The sequence below is a fragment of the Ahaetulla prasina genome, chromosome 12, assembly GCF_028640845.1.
Source record: "Ahaetulla prasina isolate Xishuangbanna chromosome 12, ASM2864084v1, whole genome shotgun sequence".
In the NCBI taxonomy this organism is placed as follows: domain Eukaryota; kingdom Metazoa; phylum Chordata; class Lepidosauria; order Squamata; family Colubridae; genus Ahaetulla; species Ahaetulla prasina.
In genome coordinates, this window is record NC_080550.1 from 22,689,318 (window position 1) to 22,710,612 (window position 21,295).

A 21,295-nucleotide genomic window follows, 5' to 3' on the forward strand; every position below is an offset into this window, starting at 1 on the left:
TATCCCTTTACATTCTCTTTCCTCGTTTGGATGTGTTCCTGAGATGAGAAGAGGGCAAGGAATGTTTTTGAATGGAGCAGGTGCCTCCCTCTGTGGCAAGAACACCCAAACTTGCCAAGATGTGTTGGAGTTGGTGAATTAAAGATTGCAAAGGGTTAAAAACCCAGCCTGATACAGTCGTGGGAATGGAATGAACTGTGCGTGTCCTCGTGCCCAGTGGAAATTTACTCCTTTGAATTTAGTGTTCGCAAAGAATAGAATAGAATAGAATAGAATAGAATAGAATAGAATTCTTTATTGGCCAAGTGTGATTGGACACACAAGGAATTTGTCTTTGGTGCATATGCTCTCAGTGTACATAAAAGGACAAGATACATTCATCAAGATACAGGTTAAGGCAGGGGTGAAATCTAAAAATTTTCCCTACCGGTTCTGTGGGCATGGCTTAATTGGTGAGTGTGGCTTGGTGGTCAGGTGACTGAATGTGCATGGTCAATAATAATAAATAATAAAAATAATAAAGTATACAAAACTTGGAAGGCACCAGTCTACCTTCTTTAAAAATAGAGGCCCTGGTCTACCAATTGCCTTTTACTGAGAGGCATCGGTCTACCAAGTGCCTTTTTTTGGCAGGTACCGGTCTACCTTCTTTAAAAATAGAGGCCCCATTCTACTCACTGCCTACAGCACTGATCAGCTGTAGTGTGGCCCTTTGAAGTGCCCGAGGCAGTCATTTAAGGCTGTTTGCAGCTGTATCACCACCGAGCGCTTCAGGGACAGAGAAGAGGAACAGCGAGGTATGGGCAGTGGGGGAGGCAGGGATTTTTTCTACCGGTTCTCTGAACTACCTGGTCCCATCACTACCGGATCGCGCGATCTGGTCCGAACTGGGAGCATTTCACCCCTGGGTTAAGGTAAGGTACAACACTTAATGATAACACTTTCATAGAGTACAAATAAGCAATCAAATCATACTAGGAAACAATATCAATATAAATCATAAGGATGCAAGCAACAAAGTTGCAGTCATGCATTCATAAATAGGAGGAGATGGGTGATAGGAACAATGAGAAGACTAATAATAATAGTAGTGCAGACTGAGTAAATAGTTTGACAGTGTTGAGGGGATTATTAGCATCGTTTTGAGGGTAGGAGTTGAAACAGTTTATGTTCAGGATGCGAGGGGTCTGTAAATATTTTCACAGCCCTCTTTTTGACTCGTATACAGGTCCTCAATGGAAAGCAGGTTGGTAGCCATTGTTTTTTCTGCAATTCTAATTATCCTCTGAAGTCTGTTGTCTGTCTTGTTGGGTTGCAGAACCAAACCAGACAGTTATAGAAGTGCAGATGACAGACTCAATAATTCCTCTGTAGAACTTTATCAGCAGCTCCTTCGGCAGTTTAAGCTTCCTGAGTTTGGGAAGAAAGAACATTCTTTGTTGTGCTTTTTTGATGACGTTTTTGATGTTAGCTGTCCATTTTTGGCCTTGAGATATGATAGAACCTAGAACCTATTGTCAAAGAATGAAAAGGAGGTCAAAGGCAGTCATTTGATTGAAAACTCTACGAGGATTTCTTAATTCAAGCCCCAAGTTCAAATTTTAGAAAAACTCTGTGTCTCTTCAGGTTTTTGGAATATTATAAAAACAATTCTTTTTTCTACGTTTTAACAGTGTTGAGCACCCACCACTTCTGAAGGCAAGTCATTTCACTGATTAATTGTTCTCACTGTTTTTGCTTAGCTCTAGGTTGGATTTCTCCTTGGTTAATTTCCATCCATTGCTTCTTGTCCTGCCCTCAGATGCTGTGAACGAGTGCTAATTCTCCCCCTCTGTTCCATAACATTATATTATACTCAAATTCACATCCACTTGAATTCCAGCTCAAAATCCATTTCATTATCCAAAGTTTATGGGCCTTTGCACCCGAAAGTCACATTCAAGTAATTCATTCTGTTGAACGAATTAACAAAAGTATGATTTTATCTCCAGAGCATTTATGGCATTATGCATTAAAATGATAAAGTACGAAAGTTAAAAACATTCAAGGATGAAGACAATAAAGCATATGACAGCAAGTATACCAAAGAGTTTTTTTTTAAAAAAGAAGAGATTAAAATAATGACAAGCATTGTGCATACTTTTTTATGATCTTAATTTCAGCATGGAAAAATTTCTCCTTTGGCATTTGGCTGCAGATCAGACACAATGACTTAAAGCTGGCCCTGCTTTGTTTTTTGTTTTTTTGGCTGAGGTCAACAGGAAAGTGTTTTTTTAAAGCACAGACCAGTGGCTTTTATTCTTCAAATGAGGTGTTGGCATTTCTCCCCATCCCACCCCACCCCCAGATTCTACGACAATAAAACAATGAAGCAACTATTAGTTGCAATATATGAGAGGCTGTCATGGAGTCAACCTATTTTCTGAAGCACCTGAAGGCAGGACAAGAAGCAATGGATGGAAACTCATCAACAAGACAAGAAGCAATGGATGGAAACTCATCGCTCATCAAGGAGCGATGCAACCTAGAAATAAGAAAAAAAATTTCTGAGAGTGAGAACAATTAATCAGTGGAACAGCTTGTCTCCAGAAGTTGTGGGTGCTCCATCGCTGGAGGTTTTTAAGGAGATTGGATAACCACTTGGAATAGGGACTCCTGCTTGAGCAGAGGATTGAAGTAGAATACCTCCAAGATGCCTTCCAATCCTATGATTCTATCTCCTATATATGTTCTAGAGCCACATATGAAGAGTTTCAAGGTTTTTATTCAGGTGGGATTGAAAAGAGCCAAGATTTGTATTTCAATTGCTTTATTCAACCTACTTCGCATCCATAGTATTTTAGATGTTTAATATAAATAATGTCAATATTGTTATTTCCTTCTTCGGGATGGGAGGTGGTGGTGGAAATATACCATCCAGCTCTAAGCCTGTCAGTTTGAGAGAGTTAGTGGAAAACTATTTATCAAATATCTTCTGATTAAATTAGCGAACTGGACTATAGCAAAGAACCTCATAACAGAAGAACAAGCAAACTTTCATCCTGGTTATTCCACAATAGACCAAGTGTTTGTCTTAAATAATTTAATAGAAAAGGGTGTTAAACAGCCAAAACAGAAACTTTATGCTGCTTTTATTGATTTTTCAAGCTCCTTTCCCACCCCCCCATACATAGTCATATTTGGGATAAATGTTCAGTTTCACAAAAGACTGATGCCTACTGAGACCAGCTGTTTATTTTTTATTTTTTATTTTTTTATCAAATTTTTATACCGCCCTTCTCCCGAAGGACTCAGGGCGGTGTACAGCCTAAATAAAACACAATATATATATACAATTAAAATCAAAATTTTAAATAAAACATATTACAAAAAGGCCAATGTTTAAAAATTTAAATTTTAAATTTTAAAAAATTTAAAACCCCACAACAATAAAACCCAATTAAAATGTTAAAAAACCTGTTGATATATAAGCATAAGCCTCCTCCCTTCTTTTTACCAGATGTTTCTGCAATTCTGCCTGATTGTTGAATCTGAAACCCTGGGATATGCAGGCTGCTATCTTCAACTGATTCATTTAATCAGGTTTCAGAGAAGCATAGGGCTTCTGAATTGTAAAAATCAGAATTGTATCTGTTTAAAAGGAGTATTTCATCCATCTTATTAGCAAGTAAATTGAAGGCAGAGGAGTTTTATTTCTCCTATTCCTTAACCTGTTTGAAATTCCCACCCTTTTACCTCTCCTTCTTCATTTCCTCCATTTGATTTTTTGGGTAAACCATGACTCTGGGGAAATTGGTTCTTCCTGTGTTAGAATCTCTTCCACGTTTGTAAAGACGGTGTGTGTGTGAGATCACAGAAATCTTCTCCTTAAAGAAACGTTGCTTAATTTTTAGCAGATGGTCTCGTGAGTATGAAATCTGTAGTGAGTCACAGAGAATAATAAAAAAATAAAAAAAACATTAGAGAACATTTCACTGAGGCAGCCTTCAGTGGCGCCATCTCGCAATTAGCATACATACATATATATATAATATATATATTTGTTTTCTGAGGTTTTCATGGGTGTTTGTATGTAGGTCTTTGGTTATTCAGGTTTTCATTGCTCCTAGAAGCACGAAGCAGTAAACTCCAGCCTGAAGATGACGAATGAGACTTCATCGAAACGTCGCCAAGACACTTCCAATTTTACACAGGAGAAAACCCGAATAACCAAAGATATATATATATACCATATATACTCGAATATAAGCCGATCCGAGTATAAGCCGAGGTCCCCAATTTTACCCCAAAAAACTGGGGTAAACTGGGGACTCGAGTATAAGCCGAGGGTGGGAAATGAGGCAGCTATCGGTCGGGGAAACCCTCCCTCCCTCAGCCGAGAAGGCTGGCGGCTCCCCCGCCCCGCCCTCTCACTGCACCGGCAGGGCTTCCCCGCGCTAATGCAAAAGCCCGCCAAGTTTGCGCCATCCGGTATAATGTGAAAAAAAGAAGAAAAAAAAAAACTCGAGTATAAGCCGTATATACTCGAGTATAAGCCGAGGGGACGTTTTTCAGCACAAAAAACGTGCTGAAAAACTCGGCTTATACTCGAGTATATACGGTATATATGTGTGTGTGTGTGTGTGTGTGTGTGTGTGTGTGTGTGTGTGTGTGTGTGTGAATATATATCTATCTATATATATATTCCCTCTGTTTCTTTCTTTAGCAAATCTGTTAAATTTCTTCTTATTTTCTGAGAAAATTACCTCAGGTCAGCTTAATTTAAATTTTAAAAAATCATTTAAATAATCCTCCCCTCACCCAAATTAGCACTAAAATTTGAACGCATTTCTTTCTTTTTCTTTTTTTTTTCTGTGTGCAGATGAACTTTTTAAACATTTTGCCTAATATACAGGTAGTCCTTGAGTTACAACCACAATTAAGCTCAACATTTCTGGGTTAACTCAGGCATTTGCTAAGTGAATTTTGCCTCCTTTTACAACTTTTCTTGCCAAACTTGTTAATTGAATCACTGCAGTTGATAAGTTAGTAGCAATAGCAATAGCACTTGGACTTATATACCGCTTCACAGTGCTTTACAGCCCTCTCTAAGCACTTTACAGAGTCGGCATCTTGCCCCCCAACAATCGGGGTCCTCATTTTACCAACCTTGGAAGGATGGAAGGCCAAGTCAACCTTGAGCTGGTGAAAATTAAACTGCTGGCAGTCAGCAGAATTAACCTGCAATACTACATTCTAACCACCATGCATCATGGATGGATGGATGGATGGAAAGAAGGGCAATAGCACTTGGACTTATATACTGCTTCACAGCCTTCACTAAGCAGTTTACAGAATCAGTATTTTGCCTCCAACAATCTGGGTCCTCATTTTACCCACCTCGGAAGGATGGAAGGCTGTGTCAACCTTGAGCCAATCAGGATTGAACTGCCGAATTGCTGGCAGCTGGCAGCCAGCGGAATTAGATTGCAGTACTGCATTCTAACTGTTGTGCCACCACGGCTCTTCTGTAACCTGATTGTTAAGTGAATCTGGTTTCCCCATTGGCTTCGCTTGTCAGAAGGTTGTAAAAGGGGATCACATGACCCTGGGATACTGCAACCATCATAAATAGGAATCAGTTGCCAAGTGTCTGAATCGTAGTCACATGACTGTGGTGATGCTGTAACTGTTGTAATTGTGAGAAATGGTCATAAGTCACTTTTTTTCAGTGCCGTTATAACTTTGAATGGTCACTAAATGTACTGTTGTAAGTTGAGGACTACCTGTGCTCAATTTTAACAAGCTATTCCCTCCCTATAGTGCATTTTGCACATTATTTTCATGAATATATAAATTTTGATGAAACACTTTTCCCAATACATAATTTAAAAAAAAAATACTGGCAAACCATTTTACAAAATGAAGAGATATAAATTTGAAATTCATGATACATGAATGTAGGTAATTTATTCATGGACCACTTCAAAAGTAAGAAATTAGAAGAATCATTGCAAATGAATGAATTTCATCCCATTCCTAAGAATAGAAGTGTTCCTTGTTTGCAGAAGCTTTGTCCATGTCTGGAATATTGCATAATTTTTCATCAGAGACAGGAAAGAATCTGTACCTGATATTTTATGTTAAGACATCACACGGAAGAAATGTGTTGTTTATCATCACAAAAGGTTTTTTTTATTTTATAATATAATTTTATTGAACTTACTTGGGTATAAAATACAAATGAAACTAAAAATGGTGGGAAAGGAGGAGAGGGAAACAGGGAGAGAGAAATACAAGCTAAAGAAGAAAGAAAGGGAAAAAAGCATTAATCTCCAGTGCTTTTCAGTGCTGTAGAGTAGAGTAGAGTAGAGAATAGAATAGAATAGAATAGAATAGAATAGAATAGAATAGAATAGAATAGAATAGAATAGAATAGAATAGAATAGAATCTGACAGTGTGATTGGACACACAAGGAATTTGTCTCTGGTGCATAAGATCTCACTATACATGCAAACGACAAAGTAATATAATCTTAAGATACCAACAGAAGAATGTAGTAGAAAAGATGTGAAGGATAATAGTAGTACAGCCCTACTACATGGGTAAATATCCTGAGACATAAGACATTGCTGGGGGAATTCAGTGTTCAGCAGAGTGGTGTGGCTCAGGCTGTAAGAAGCCTGTTATTAAACACAGCTGCTTGCAATTACTGCAGGCTTGAGTCCCACCAGGCCCAAGGTTGACTCAGCCTTCCATCCTTTATAAGGTAGGTAAAATGAGGACCCAGATTGTTGGGAGGGCAATAAGCTGACTTTGTATATAATATACAAAAGGATGAAGACTATTGCTTAACACAGTGTAAGCCGCCCTGAGTCTTCGGAGAAGGGCGGGATATAAATGTAAATTTTTTTAAAAAAAAGTAATGGCATTGGGGGAAAACTACCTTTGTGTCTAGCTGTTTGGCATGCAATGCCCTATAGTGGCGTCCTGAGGGGAGAAGTTGAAGCAGTTTGTCCAGGATGTGAGGAGCCTGTCGATATTTTCTCAACCCTCTTTCTGACCTGTGCAATATACAGGTCCTCAATGGAAGGCAGACTGTGTCAGGGTTCCAAGGAACACCCCCAATGAAATAAAGCTCTGAGAACTGAAAGCTGACAGGCTGGTTGCAATTGTTTTTTTTCTGCAATCCTAACTATCCCTTGAAATCTGTACGTGTCCTGTTTGGTTGCTGTGCCAAACAGGCAGTTATACAGTAGAAATACAAATGACAAGCTCAATAACTTCTCTGTAGAACAGTATCAACAGCTCCTGGGGCAGTCTGAACTTCCCGAGTTGATGCAGCAGAATGAACATAATAACATTACAGACTCAATTCTTTGCATACTCAGTATATATTAGTCATTTCTGTAACAAAGAAACCTTGTCTAATCGGTGCATTCCAAAATTAAAGTTTTGGGTTTTTTTCTACCTCAAGCACAAAATCCAGAAGCGGTTTCCAAATGAAACAAAGTTAAATGTATTCTTCTCTTTAATTAAAGCAGTTAGTTTGGTTTATATCACAAGCAAATAACTAAAACATTTTTATCTGCACTTGACATTGTTTATGAACAGGGATATTGAGGAACAAAAAATACCAAGATGGCACTCATGACACAATGGTATCACCATCCTTTTTATGTGTCTTGCATGTTCCATGCATGTAAGAAAGAAATTGTTTCAATTGCATGGTTTCAATTACAAGTTTTCCCTCCCATGGAGATCTCTGTTATGAAAAAGTGTGACTGGAACTGAAATCTGTATCAAATTGCTTTTATATCGTGTGAAGGATTGGGATTTAATAGTCAAACACAGGGGTGCAGACAATATACACAGAATTTCTAATATCTGGTTTTCTGCTTGGGAAACCAAACTAGCTAATCTACTATTCAAACATTCTGAGAAGAATTGCAGTGTAGAGAGTTAAGAATTTAGAATACAGAATCAGAGAGTTGGAAGGGACCTTGGAGGCAGTGGTGGGATTCAGCCAGTTCGCACCTATTCGGGAGAACCGGTTGTTAACTTTCTAAGAAGTTCGGAGAACCGGTTGTTGGAAAGAAATCTTATTTTTTCCCCCCACTTTACAGGGCTAATTCTGTAAGGCAGGCAGGAAGGAAACATTCTGGTGTTATTTCTAGCCTATTCTTTATTGCCCTGCTTACAGAAACTGCTCTCTGGTTTAACCCTTATTACATTGTAACAGCTAAGACAAATCGAATGAGTGATGTTGAGTTGGCCACGCCCACAGTCACATGACCACCGAGCCACGGCTATCCTGCTGGTCATTAGGGCAGAGAACCGGTTGTTAAATTATTTGAATCCCACCTCTGCTTGGAGGTCTTCTAGGCCAACCCCCTGCTCAAGCAGGAGACCCCATACCATTCCAGACAAATAGATGTCCAGTGTCTTCTTAAAAATCTCCAGTGATGGAACACCCACAACTTTTAAAAGCAAGCCGTTCCACTGGTTAATTGTTCTACTGTCAGGAAAGTTCTCCTCAGTTCTAGGTTGCGTCTCTCCTTGGTTGGTTTCCATCCATTGCTTCCTGTTTTCTTCAGGTTCCTTCAGGAGCATAGTTTGACCTCCTCTTCTTTCTGGCAGCCCCTTAGATATTGGAAGACTGCCATCCTGCTCAACAACACGGTAACAATTTATAATTCAACCAGCATTCTATATTTTGGGAAGAAGAGGCTGGTTTTTAGAGATTTCCTTCCATACAAAATGAAGCTGGAAGGAGAAGAAACAATAATGAAACATTTTCTGACATTAATTCCGGTCCTCCCCACCCTTTTTTTTCTTTTGGTAAACGATACTTTCTGCACTGTACTCGTTATTTTAATTCAGAATTTCCCATTTTGTTGTTAATTGTGTTGCTACAATAAATTGGAACAAGCCACCTGCTTTGGAAGTTCTTAGCAGGTGACAAAACTGGCAGCCTAAATCCTTGGTGGGTCATCATGCAGAATTGGTGACTTAGACCTAGTGGGACACAAACATGTCAACAATCAATTTTTTCCCCCTGATTTCCTTTTTCTGCAAAACCCAAGAATTCTTTGATTGCAGGCTTCCTTTTGAAAGTTCCTGGCATGACGCTAAAAGCTTTTAGATTAGAATAGAATAGAATAGAATAGAATAGAATAGAATAGAATAGAATAGAATAGGATAGGATAGGATAGGATAGGATAGGATAGGATAGGATAGGATAGGATAGGATAGGATAGGGTAGGATAGGATAGGATAGGATAGAATTTTTATTGGCCAAGTGTGATTGGACACACAAGGAATTTGTCTTGGTGCATATGCTCTCAGTGTACATAAAAGAAAAGATACCTTCATCAAGGTACAACACTTACAACACAAATGATGGTCAATATATCAATATAAATCATAAGGATTGCCAGCAACAAAGTTACAGTCATACAGTCATAAGTGGAAAGAGATTGGTGATGGGAACTATGAAACGATTAATAGTAGTGCAGATTTAGTAAATAGTTTGACAGTGTTGAGGGAATTATTTGTTTAGCAGAGTGATGGCCTTCGGGAAAAAACTGTTCTTGTGTCTTGTTCTATTGTGCAGTGCTCTATAGCGTCGTTTTGAGGGTAGGAGTTGAAACAGTTTATGTCCTGGATGTGAGGGATCTGTAAATATTTTCACAGCCCTCTTCTTGATTTGTGCAGTATACAGGTCCTCAATGGAAGGCAGGTTGGTAGCAATTATTTTTTCTGCAGTTCTAATTATCCTCTGAAGTCTGTGTCTTTCTTGTTGGGTTGCAGAACCAAACCAGACAGTTATAGAGGTGCAAATGACAGACTCAATAATCAATATCATACTCCATACCAAAAGGAACTCAAGTTCACCTCCCCCACCAACTGAACTATTTAGCAGTTGAATAGTAATAGCACTAGCAATAGCGCTTAGACTTATATACCGTTTCATAGTGCTTTTACAGCCTTCTCTAAGCAGTTTACAGAGTCAACATATTGCCCCCAACAATCTGGGTCCTCATTTTAGCCACCTCGGAAGGATGGAAGGCTGAGTCAACCTGGAGCCGATCAGGATCAAATTCCTGGTGAGATTTGAACTGCTGAACTTCAGCTAGCAGTCAGCCGAATTAGCCTGCAGTACTGCACTCTAGCCACTGTGCCACCTCGGCTCTTGTACATGTTATCTATAAATCATGGAAAAAGATGGTTGAAGAGATATAGAAATGCTTAACAATAGTTAGCAAGTCAGTTTTGAGTTTGAGCTTGCCAATGATCACTAATTTGTCTACAGATAGAACTAAAACAACTACATAATTCAGAAATACATTTTAAAAAACTAAAGAATTTGAAACATGCAGAGATTTTTTTCCCTGCACTTTAAAAATTCTTTAATTTTGAATGTTTCTGTATTATGTAGTTATAGTAATTTGATTTGTATAATGGGATCGCCAATAAAATTGTTGAAAAAATTAGCACTTTTTCACCATCTCCTTTCTCTCCAGAGCTGCAGTCCCCATCTGTGGTGATCTTGGAGCCCAGGAAAATATTTATTTATTTATTTATTTATTTATTTATTTATTTATTTATTTATTTATTTATTTATTTATTTAAATTAAATAAAATCTGTCACTACCTCAATTTCTTCCCCATCTATTTGTCAGGAATTGAGAAGGCCGGATACCATGTTCTTAGTTTTCTTAATGTTGAATTTCAAGCCAGCTTTTGCACTCTCCTTCTTCACCCGCATCAAGAGGCCCTTTAGTTCCTCTTCATTTTCTGCCATTAGAATTGCGTTCATATTCTATACATAAAAATGAAACCAAAATGTTTTTCTGGGTCTGGTTTTGCCCACCTCCTTCCCATGGCCTCCCCTGCTGTTTTGTGGAACATGTTCTCAGCAAGAGAAAGGCAATGCACCCCTTAATGGACTCCAGCTGGGAGATGTTCATGAGCATCCTTCAAAAGATAAAGCAGACCTGCTTGAAGAAGTCCCACTGAGGTTTTTCTCATTAGTATTGGGAGAACCAGAGATTGAGCTCCTGCTGAGACATCAATGTTCCTTTTGAAAGCATTACGTTTCAAAGTTGGTTTCTTCTGAGCAACAGGTTCTCTGTAATTAAAGCTGGCTTTAAAAAATGTATCTGAAGGCCCTTGAATAATTAAACATGATCAAAGAAGATCTAGGTTTGTGGTACCTTTACCATGGGAGATTCTTCGTTGCTTGCTATGTCTTATGTTACCCTCAGAATAAGTAGATGGCTGAGAAGACATTTGACTCCAATTAAGTGCAAATGTTCAAACGGGTAGCTGTCTTATGGAGATTCTCAGTCACCCAGGTCATGGTTGTCCCAAAGGTGCTTTTTCAAGAGGCAACTGGAGTTTCTGGTTTTTCTTTGAAGACATTTCGCTTCTCATTTATTTATTTATTTATTTTGTCACAACATCATATTAAAAGATTATATAGTATATAAACATATATATGAGTAAATATTAGGAGGTATAAGCATCTATATATATATAGGAAGAAGAAAAGAAAAACAATAGGACAGGAACGGTAGGCACGTTTGTGCGCTTATGCACGCCCCTTATGGTCCTTTTAGGAATGGGGTGAGGTCAATAGTAGAAAGTTTATGGTTAAAGCTTTTAGGATTATGGGAAGAGACCACAGAGTCAGGTAAAGTATTCCAAGCACTGATGATTCTGTTACAGAAGTCATATTTTCTGCAATCTAGATTAAAGCGGTTAACATTAAGTTTAAATCTGTTGGTTGCTCTTGTATTATTGCAATTAAAGCTGAAGTAGTCTTTTACAGGAAGGACATTACAATAGATGATTCTATGAGTTAAACTTAGGTCTTGTCGAAGGCGACGGAGTTCCAAGTTTTCTAAGCCTAGGATTTCAAGTCTGGTGGGATAAGGTATTTTGTTGTTTTCAGAGGAATGGAGAACTCTTCTTGTAAAATATTTCTGGACTTGTTCAATTGTATTGATGTCAGAGATGTGGTGAGTGTTCCAAACAGGCGAGCTGTATTCTAGAATTGGTCTAGCAAATGTTTTATATGCTCTGGTTAGTAGTGTAGTGTTTTTGGAAAAGAAGCTACGCAAGATTAGGTTTACAACGCTTAGAGCCTTTTTTGCTATGTAGTTACAGTGGGCTTTGGCACTTAGATCATTTGACATGAAAACTCCAAGGTCTTTAACGGGATGGGGGTCGTCTGTAAGGTAATGTCCATCTAGTATGTACTTAGTGTTTGGGTTCTTTTTTCCAATATGTAAGACTGAGCATTTGCTGGTTGAGATTTGGAGTTGCCAAGTTTTAGACCAAGTGGTTAGATGATCAAGGTCTTTTTGGATGATAGATGCATTGTCTTCAGCTTTGACTGGATGGTGGAAAATGGAAGGATTTATACTCCTTGAAAACAGCTGGTCATTTGCATCCTTTTAGTCATTGAGACACCTGGGGGTTAATCTCTGTCATCAGGGTCAGATGAGTGATACAAGTGGGTGTGGAGCATTCTTGAAACCATTTAAAGGGCTGTGTTTGACCCTTATGACACAGGCAAACCTCCAGGCAGCCTCAACGACTCTCCAAAAGAATGCAAAACCCAGCCGTCTGCAAGGAGTATAAATCCTTCCATTTCTCCACCATCCAGTCAGAGCTGAAGAAGCTTCAGGGTGAGAAGTGGTACCTTCAAAGAAAACCCAGAAATTACAGTTGCCTCTTGAAAAAGCACCTTTGGTTCAAACAGGATTGAACCAAAGGATCAGTCAGAGGATTTTGAGGCCAGTGTGTTCTATGGTGCTCACAGCATCAAATAAGAACAGGGTTCTACGCTGCTCCCCTAAACAACAAGTCAGCATTGTTCTTTTAAAATATTATTTAAAAATATTAATACTTGGTATTGAGCTACCCTGTAATTCATTGTGCTAATCAGGACGTTAAAGAGGAAAAACAGCTTGTGTTGCTAATATGAAATATTTTAGCCAAGGGATACTGCTCTTACAGTACTTTGGTTTCTAACCAAAAAAAAAAAAAAGTAGAATAGAATAGGAAAGGAACAATCAAGGGAAAGAGAAGAAATAAAAAGTGAAAAGCAAGGATAGCAGTCTTTGGGGTTTTTCTTAATGAAGCAAACCCAACAAGACACAAAAAAAATGTATTCTTTTGCTGTATTTAAAAAAGAGAGAGTTGTCTTCCATCTATACCGGTACTACAATTTGTTTGCATACTTCTTTTTGTTTCCTTTTTCTTCTGCTATTTTTTTTTCTTTTTGACATCCCTTTAATTTAAGTAAATTAAACAACACTGAGGATGGGCTCCAGCACAAATGTAGAATGGTTGCAGGAACTGGGTATGGCTAGTTTAGAGAAAAGAAGGATTAGGAGAGTGACATGATAGCAGCATTTCAGTATTTGAGGGGCTGCCACAAAGAAGAGGAGGGTCAGCTTATTTTACAAGCCACCAGAGGGCAGGACAAGAAGCAATGGATGGAAATCAAGGAGAGAAGCAACCTGGAATTAAGGAGAAACTTCCTAACAGCGAGAACAATTAATCAGGCGAACGGCTTGCCTTCAGAAGTTGTGAGTGCTCCATCATTGGAGGTTTTAAAGAAGAGACTGGATAGTCACTTGTCTGGAATGGTATAGGCCGTGATGGCAAACCTACAGCATGTGTACCAGAGGTGACATGCAGAGCCCTCTCTGGTGGCAAGCACGCCATTGCCAGCTCTTTTAGTTTCCAGCGCACCAGATGGTCTTCGCAGATGCTGGAGCGCCTGAAAATGGTCCAAAAACTGGCCAAAAACCAGGCCATTTTCCAGGCCGTTTTCAGGCTGTTTTTCCAAAAACGTGTGTGCATGCACATTGGCCAGCTGATCTTCAGGTTTCCAGCACTCCAGCGCGCGCACATGTACACACATGCACACACCTTCCGGTTTGGGCACTTGGTGCCGAAAAGGTTTGCCATCACTGGCATAGGGTCTCCTGCTTGAGCAGGGGGCTGGACTAGAAATCCTCCAAGGTCCCTTCCAGCTGTATTCTGATTGATTGAGTGATTGCAAATTATATTGCTTATTTTTTTATTATTATTATTATTATTTTTTGAATTTATATCCCGCCCTTCTCCGAAGACTCAGGGCGGCTTACATTGTGTTAAGCAATAGTCTTCATCCATTTGTATATTATATACAAAGTCAACTTTTATTGCCCCCGACAATCTGGCTCCTCATTTTACCTACCTTATAAAGGATGGAAGGCTGAGTCAACCTTGGGCCTGGTGGGACTAGAACCTGCATTAATTGCAAGCAGCTGTGTTAATAACAGACAGACTTAGTCTGCTGAGCCACCAGAGGCCCTTATTAATTTATATTTTTGGTACTTCTGTCATTTCATAAATAATAATAAGAGGAGGAAACATGATAATGGGAAAGCGGAGATATTCTCATCTGTCTTGTTTCCTTTCCAGCTCTCCTGATTGGGATATGTGCCAGCAATACTGAGAAGTGTGATTAGGATTGCCAATTGATGAGAATTATGAGTCAAAGTTTATAAGCATGAAGGATGCCAAGGTTGGAAATTCTAGTTCATTGCATTACATTAATGCGTTTGTTATTGGGAAGCATCGTATGATAAGAATCTTATCTTGGAAGCTTTTGTGAGAATGTGTTCCAAGTTTCTGGGAGATGATTTGGATGGAGATAAAGAGTTTTGGAGGCCTACCAAGCATTCGGCGAATGCAAAATAGTGTCTCAGATAGGTAGATCTATCCTATGAATTGAGAAATAGGCTTAACCCTGAAATACGTTCTCAGCCAGAAATTGGTGACTATTGCCAGGATCCAAGTTCACTTTCAATGGAAACACAAAATAAGAAGAAAGTCAATGTCTGATTGTCTGAGGATGTTCCTGTCTGTAATAATACGAGTTTCTGAAATTATACCTACCATATAAATATAGTGCAGGCAATTTTAGGTGCTGGTCATTCAGCACATTTGATATCTTCGTTTTATGGCAGTGGTCACCAACTGGTGGTTCATGGACCACCGGTGGTCCATGGACCACCGGTGGTCCACGACAAAATTTTGGTGGACCACAGAAAAATTATTTGCATTATTTATATTGCACTAAATCAGGGGTCCTCAGTCCCTAAATCAGCCCCTGGGCTGGATACATGCAATAAATGTTTGTGTTGTTGCAGAGAGTCTCCCCCTTTGGGGTCTTTTTGGGTGGCTCAGAGGGAGTAAGAAATTCCATCTTGGGGTCTGCTTCAGCTTCCTGGTGCAGGGCAAAGGCTAGAGGGAAGTGACGCTGGTGGCAAGGAGCCGGAGGGCCTTGTTCCGGGGGGACTGCATCATGGCCTGGAACTGGTTCAAGGTTGACTCAGCCTTCCATCCTTTGTAAGGTAGGTAAAATGAGGACCCAGATTGTTGGGGGCAATTAAGTTGACTTTGTATATTTTATACAAATGGATGAAGACTATTGCTTGACATAGTGTAAGCCGCCCTGAGTCTTCGGAGAAGAGCGGGATATAAATTCAAATAAATTAAAAAAAGGCATTAAAAACCTGGTTTTGCCACCCAACTGACCAATACTGACAGTTATAGATTTATTTATTTATTTATTTATTCATATTTTTATACCGCCCTTCTCCGAAGACTCAGGGCGGTGTACAGCCAATAAAACAACAAGAATCCCCAAAAATTTAAAATACACTATCAAATTTAAAAAACTGATTCAATCGTGTAACATTAAAATATTAGCTAAAATTTATCAAAACTAAAACCTAGATAAAACCCTATAAAAAACCCACTAAAATCCCCATACTAAAATCAATCAGGCCAGCCCCGCTTGGTGAAAAAAGAAAGTCTTGAGCTCGCGCTTAAAGGTCCGGAGATCAGGGAGGAGACGGAGTCCCACCGGCAGCTCATTCCATAAAGCCGGGGCCCCCACAGAGAACTCCCTTCCCCTGGGGGCCGCCAGCCGACATTGACTAGCCAACGGCACCCTAAGAAGACCCTCCCTGTGGGCACGCACTGGACGTATCGGATGAGCCTGTTTCATGGTTAATTTAAGTGTGGGATGTTTGGAGTCTTCTCAGTTGTTATCTCCTGCTACTTTATGGTGCCAACACAGTTCTAGGCTGCATAAGCAGAGGGATAGAATCAAGATCACATGAATATCACTTTATAATGCCTTGGTAAGGCCACACTTGGAATCCTGCATCTAGTTTTGGTTGCCATGATGTAAAAAAGATGTTGAGACTAGAAAGAGTGCAGAGAAGAGCAACAAAGATGATTAGGGGACTGGAGGCTAAAACATATGAAGAACGGTTGCAGGAACTGGGTATGTCTAGTTTAATGAAAAGAAGGACTAGGGGAGACATGATAGCAGTCTTCCAATATCTCAGGGGCTGCCACAAAGAAGAGGTAGCCAAACTATTCTCCAAAGCACCTGAGGGCAGGACAAGAAGCAATGGGTGGAAACTAATCAAGGAGAGAAGCAACTTAAAACTAAGGAGAAATTTCCTGACAGTTAGACCAATTAATCAGTGGAACAACTTCCCTTTAGAAGTTGTGAATTCTCCAACACTGGAAGCTTTTAAGAAGAGATTGGATAACCATTTGTCTGAAGTGGTGTAGGGTTTCCTGCCTAAGTGGGATGTTGGACTAGAAGACCTCCAAGGTCCCTTTCAACATTGCTATTCTATGCTATTCTATGCGATGCGATGCGATGCGATGCGATGCGATGCGATGCGATGCGATGCTATGCTATGCTATGCTATGCTATGCTATTTAATTTTTTTTTGGATTTATATCCCGCCCTTCTCCGAAGACTCAGGGCGGCTTACACTATGTCAGGCAATAGTCTTCATCCATTTGTATACTATATACAAAGTCAACTTATTGCCCCCCCAACAATCTGGGTCCTCATTTTACCTACCTTATAAAGGATGGAAGGCTGAGTCAACCTTGGGCCTGGTGGGACTTGAACCTGCAATATTGCAAGCAGTTGATGTTAATAACAGGCTGCATTAGCCTGTTGCGCCACCAGAGGCCCCATTTTTTGAATTGTTACCTGCCTAGAGTCCTCTGGATGAGATGGGCAGCCACATAAATTTATGAAATAAATTATAAATAAATAGTCATTTATTTGAGTGACAAGGGGATGACAAACATCTTTCTTGCTTGCATTCGCTGACTTTCTCCTGCCCTAGACAATTTTGGCCATGTAGATCATGTTCTGAACAGCAGGCCAACCTCCCTGTGTGCATTCTGTGTATTTTAATGGCACTCCAGCTGGGAAGTGTTTCTCTGCTTGATGACAAAGAGGTATTAATATGTTCTGAACAGCAGGGAATTTTTCTAAATGTCTAGGATTGGGAATAAACTGAGTCCTGTTTCATTGCAAAAATAAGAAACAGGCTTTTAGCCAATTATAACAAAAGGGGGTTTCAGTCAACAATCAGTGACCAACAATTGGTTTGTCTTTCTCTTTCTGTCTACCTTGACCTATTTTACATTACATCTTTGTGTGAACCTCTCAGATCAGTGATCAAGCAAGCTGATTAAAATGCTTAAATTCCGTTCATCCCATTGAACTGGAATGAGCTCACGAAAAATGGTGGTGTAGTGATTAGAACGTACTATGGAAGCTCTTTGGGGCTGTTGCTTCTTTGTTGGGCAGATTAAAGTAAAGGGTGACTTGACATGCATCATGTGACATAAATGTAAAATAAATATACTTTTATAAAGTGAGGAAGGAAGGAAGGAAGGAAGGAAGGAAGGAAGGAAGGAAGGAAGGAAGGAAGGCATCCATTCAGTATACTTAGACATAGGTAAAGGTAAAGGTTCCCCTTGCACATATGTGCTAGTCATTTCCAACTCTAGGGGGCATTGCTCATCTCCGTTTCAAAGCTGAAGAGCCAGCACTGTCCGAAGACATCTCCATGGTCATGTGGCTGGCATGACTAAACGCCAAAGGCTCATGGAACGCTGTTACCTTCCCACCAAAGGTGGGCCCTATTTTTCTACTTGCATTTTTTACATGCTTTCGAACTGCTAGGTTGGCAGAAGTTGGGACAAGTAATGGGAGCTCACCCCATTACATGGCACTAGGGATTCAAACCGCTGAACTGCCGACCTTTCAATCGACAAGCTCAGCATCTTAGCCACTGAGCCACCTCATCCCTTTTCTTAGACATAGGTGTGTAAAAATGTTTTGAAAAGAAATCAAACATTTCTGGTAGATGCCAAAGTGACCGTTGCTTGTTTGCTTTCCTTCCTTCCTTTCTTTCTTTCTTCCTTCCTTTCTTTCTTTCTTTCTTCCTTCCTTCCTTCCTTCCATCCATCCATCCATCCACCATCCATTTCTTTCCTAGGTTTTGAAGGAAGCGAGCTGATGTCTTCCATAGTTTAAAATTCTTTCTAAAAGGACAAGAGAGAAAGACGGATAAATTATTTGGGAATCAAATAGCATGCAGTTTGCCTAAAGACCATGTGGATGAATTCATGTATCATGTTAACCTCGCTTAACTTTTTTTTTTAATCAGTTAATTTGTGGCTTAGTATGTATGAACCTTCCCTGCTTAGTTAAGATTGAGTATATTGTGCAAACCCAGAAGAGAGCTGATTAACTGATCAGCTTAAGTGTATTGTGTGAACTGGCCTTTGTACAGAAAATAACTTGCAAATGTAGCTGGCATAAAGTGGCATTTCAGTTTATATCCAACTTTGTAGATTCTTCATTGTTCATAACCTTTTCCATAGGAAATAAATCATCTACTTCCTCACCCTGTTCCAAAGATCACAAAGTCACATCTAAAAAGCTAAACTAAACCAAACTTTTAAAGACAGTAAAAGTCTGCATTTTGGACAGAAAGGACCACTGATTTGAAAGAGGGGTCAAAGAGGCCATCTATGTCCAAATTGAACAGCCCTCTCTCAACAGAGGGGGAGGGATACGACATCATCTGTTTTCAGACTACAACACAGTCCTTTCTACAGTACCAAGAAGGCTCCAAACCCATTTGAACTACTCAGGTGACACTGAGGACACAGACTAACCTCCAAGTGGCCTCAACAACTCTCTAAAAGAATGTGAATCACCTCACCAGTAAGGAGTATAAATCCTTCTATTCCCCACCATCCAGTCAGAAGAGTGGGGAATAAAGAAGCTTCTTGGGTGAGAAGAGAAATGTCTTCAAAGAGAAACCAGAAAGTCCAGTTGCCTCTTGAAAAAAGCACCTTTGGGACAACCATGACATGAATGACTGAGAATCTCCTTAGACAAATCAAACCAAGATGAACTTCCTCAAGTCCTTTGATTGATTTTTCTAGTTCTTTGTCTTCAAATCTAGCACAATTTCAAGAAATATCTAGTTCATACCACATATCTGCTCAGGGTAGACTTCAAAGCCCACCCAGGTTTAACGTTTGAGGTTAAAGTTGAGCAACTCTGGTAGACTAACTCAACCAATAAATCTCTTAATTGAAAAGTGTGGTTTTCTAGAATATCAAGAATTTTCCTGCCTGCTTTCCTTAAAGCTTAAAGTTGCGTTGAAACACCGTAGCACAGGTCATCCTCCACCTACAACTGCAGTTGAGGCCAAAATTTCCATCGTTAAGCCGTTGTTAAGTGAATTTTGCCCCCTTTTTGTGCTCGTTTTTCACCGTTGTTAAATGAATCAATGCAGTTGTAAAAAAAATAATAATCATGTGGTTGGCTTCCCCCATTGAATTTGCTTTTTTGGAAGCTGGCTAGGAAAGTTACAAATGGTGACCACATGACCCCCAGGACAGTTCAATTGTCATAAATACATGCCAGTTGTCAAGCACCTGAATTTTGATTGCATGACCATCGGGATGCTGCAACGGACACAAGTGTGAAAACCGGGCATAAGCCAGTTTTTTTTTAGTGCTGTGGTAATTTGAATGGAGGGATGCAGTGGCTCAGTGGCTAAGACACTGAGCTTGTTGATTGAAAGGTTGGCAGTTCAGCAGTTCAAATCCCTAGTGCTGCGTAATGGGGTGAGCTCCCGTGACTTGTCCCAGCTTCTGCCAACCTAGCAGTTCGAAAGCATGTAAAAAATGCAAGTAGAAAAACAGTGACCACCTTCGGTGGGAAGATAACAGTGTTCAGTGCGCCTTTGGCATTTACCTTTCAGCCTCAGTCCAGGAGCTTTCGCGACAAACTATAAAACCAAGATAGCTTCACAGATAAATATTGAGTGGAGGTCGAACATACCACCATGGCCCGCATCTTTATTTTTTAGATCATATCCTGTGGACCAACATAAGTTGCATGCATGGTGTGCAACATTTCATATAATTTGACCCTCTAAGCTATCTCTTAGGGGGGCAAATATTAGGGATGCAGTGGCTCACTGGCTAAGACACTGAGCTTGTTGATCGAAAGGTCAGCAGTTCAGCGGTTCGAATCCCTAGTGCCGTGTAACAGGGGGAGTTCCCATTACTTGTCCCAGCTTCTGCCAACCTAGCAGTTCGAAAGCACATAAAAAAGGCAAGTAGAAAAACAGTGATCACCTTCATTGGGAAGATAACAGCGTTCAGTGTGCCTTTGGCGTTGAGTCATGCCAGCCACATGACCACGGAGATGTCTTTGGACAGTGCTGGCTCTTTGGCTTTGAACCGAACTGAGATGAGCACCACCTTTACCTGAATTTGAATGGTCACTAAGCACATCACTGTAAGTCAAGGACCAGCTATATACTATTGTGATTATAGTATTGTTGTATACTTCAGTCCTCTTAGTTCAGCCAACCTCACAAAGTCTTTATTGTGAAGACCAGTTAGGGGAGATTTTCCACTCCTTCCGCCTTGAGCTTTTAAAGGAAAGATGGGAGATAAATAATAAGTCGCGTCATTGTCAACTAGGTTCCAAACTCTTTTGCAAATGAGGATCGTTTAATTTTGAAGTGGGAGAGAAAATATGGGTAATGCTCAAGTTCATCTTGATGGGAAACGGGCCAGAAAAGGATGATAAATTAAAACTCACTGAGGAGTTGGTGGCAGGAGAATTAGAGCACAGCTTGACTTGACAGCTAAGGGTGGATGATGACTTAGGAGGATGAAGTTCCTTTCTTTTATTCTCCAGTTACTTCTGAAAAGGGAAAGGCGGTGGCAGCTGAGAAGCCACAAAGTCAACATCAGAAAAGATGTGGCTGTTTGTGTCATTTGGCCCTTTTCATGCATCTTTTCTCCTTCCATCTCTGTCCTCCATCAGGACGTTCAACCAACTCTTCTTCTGGGAGGCGCTTAATGGAGCAGTTGCAATTA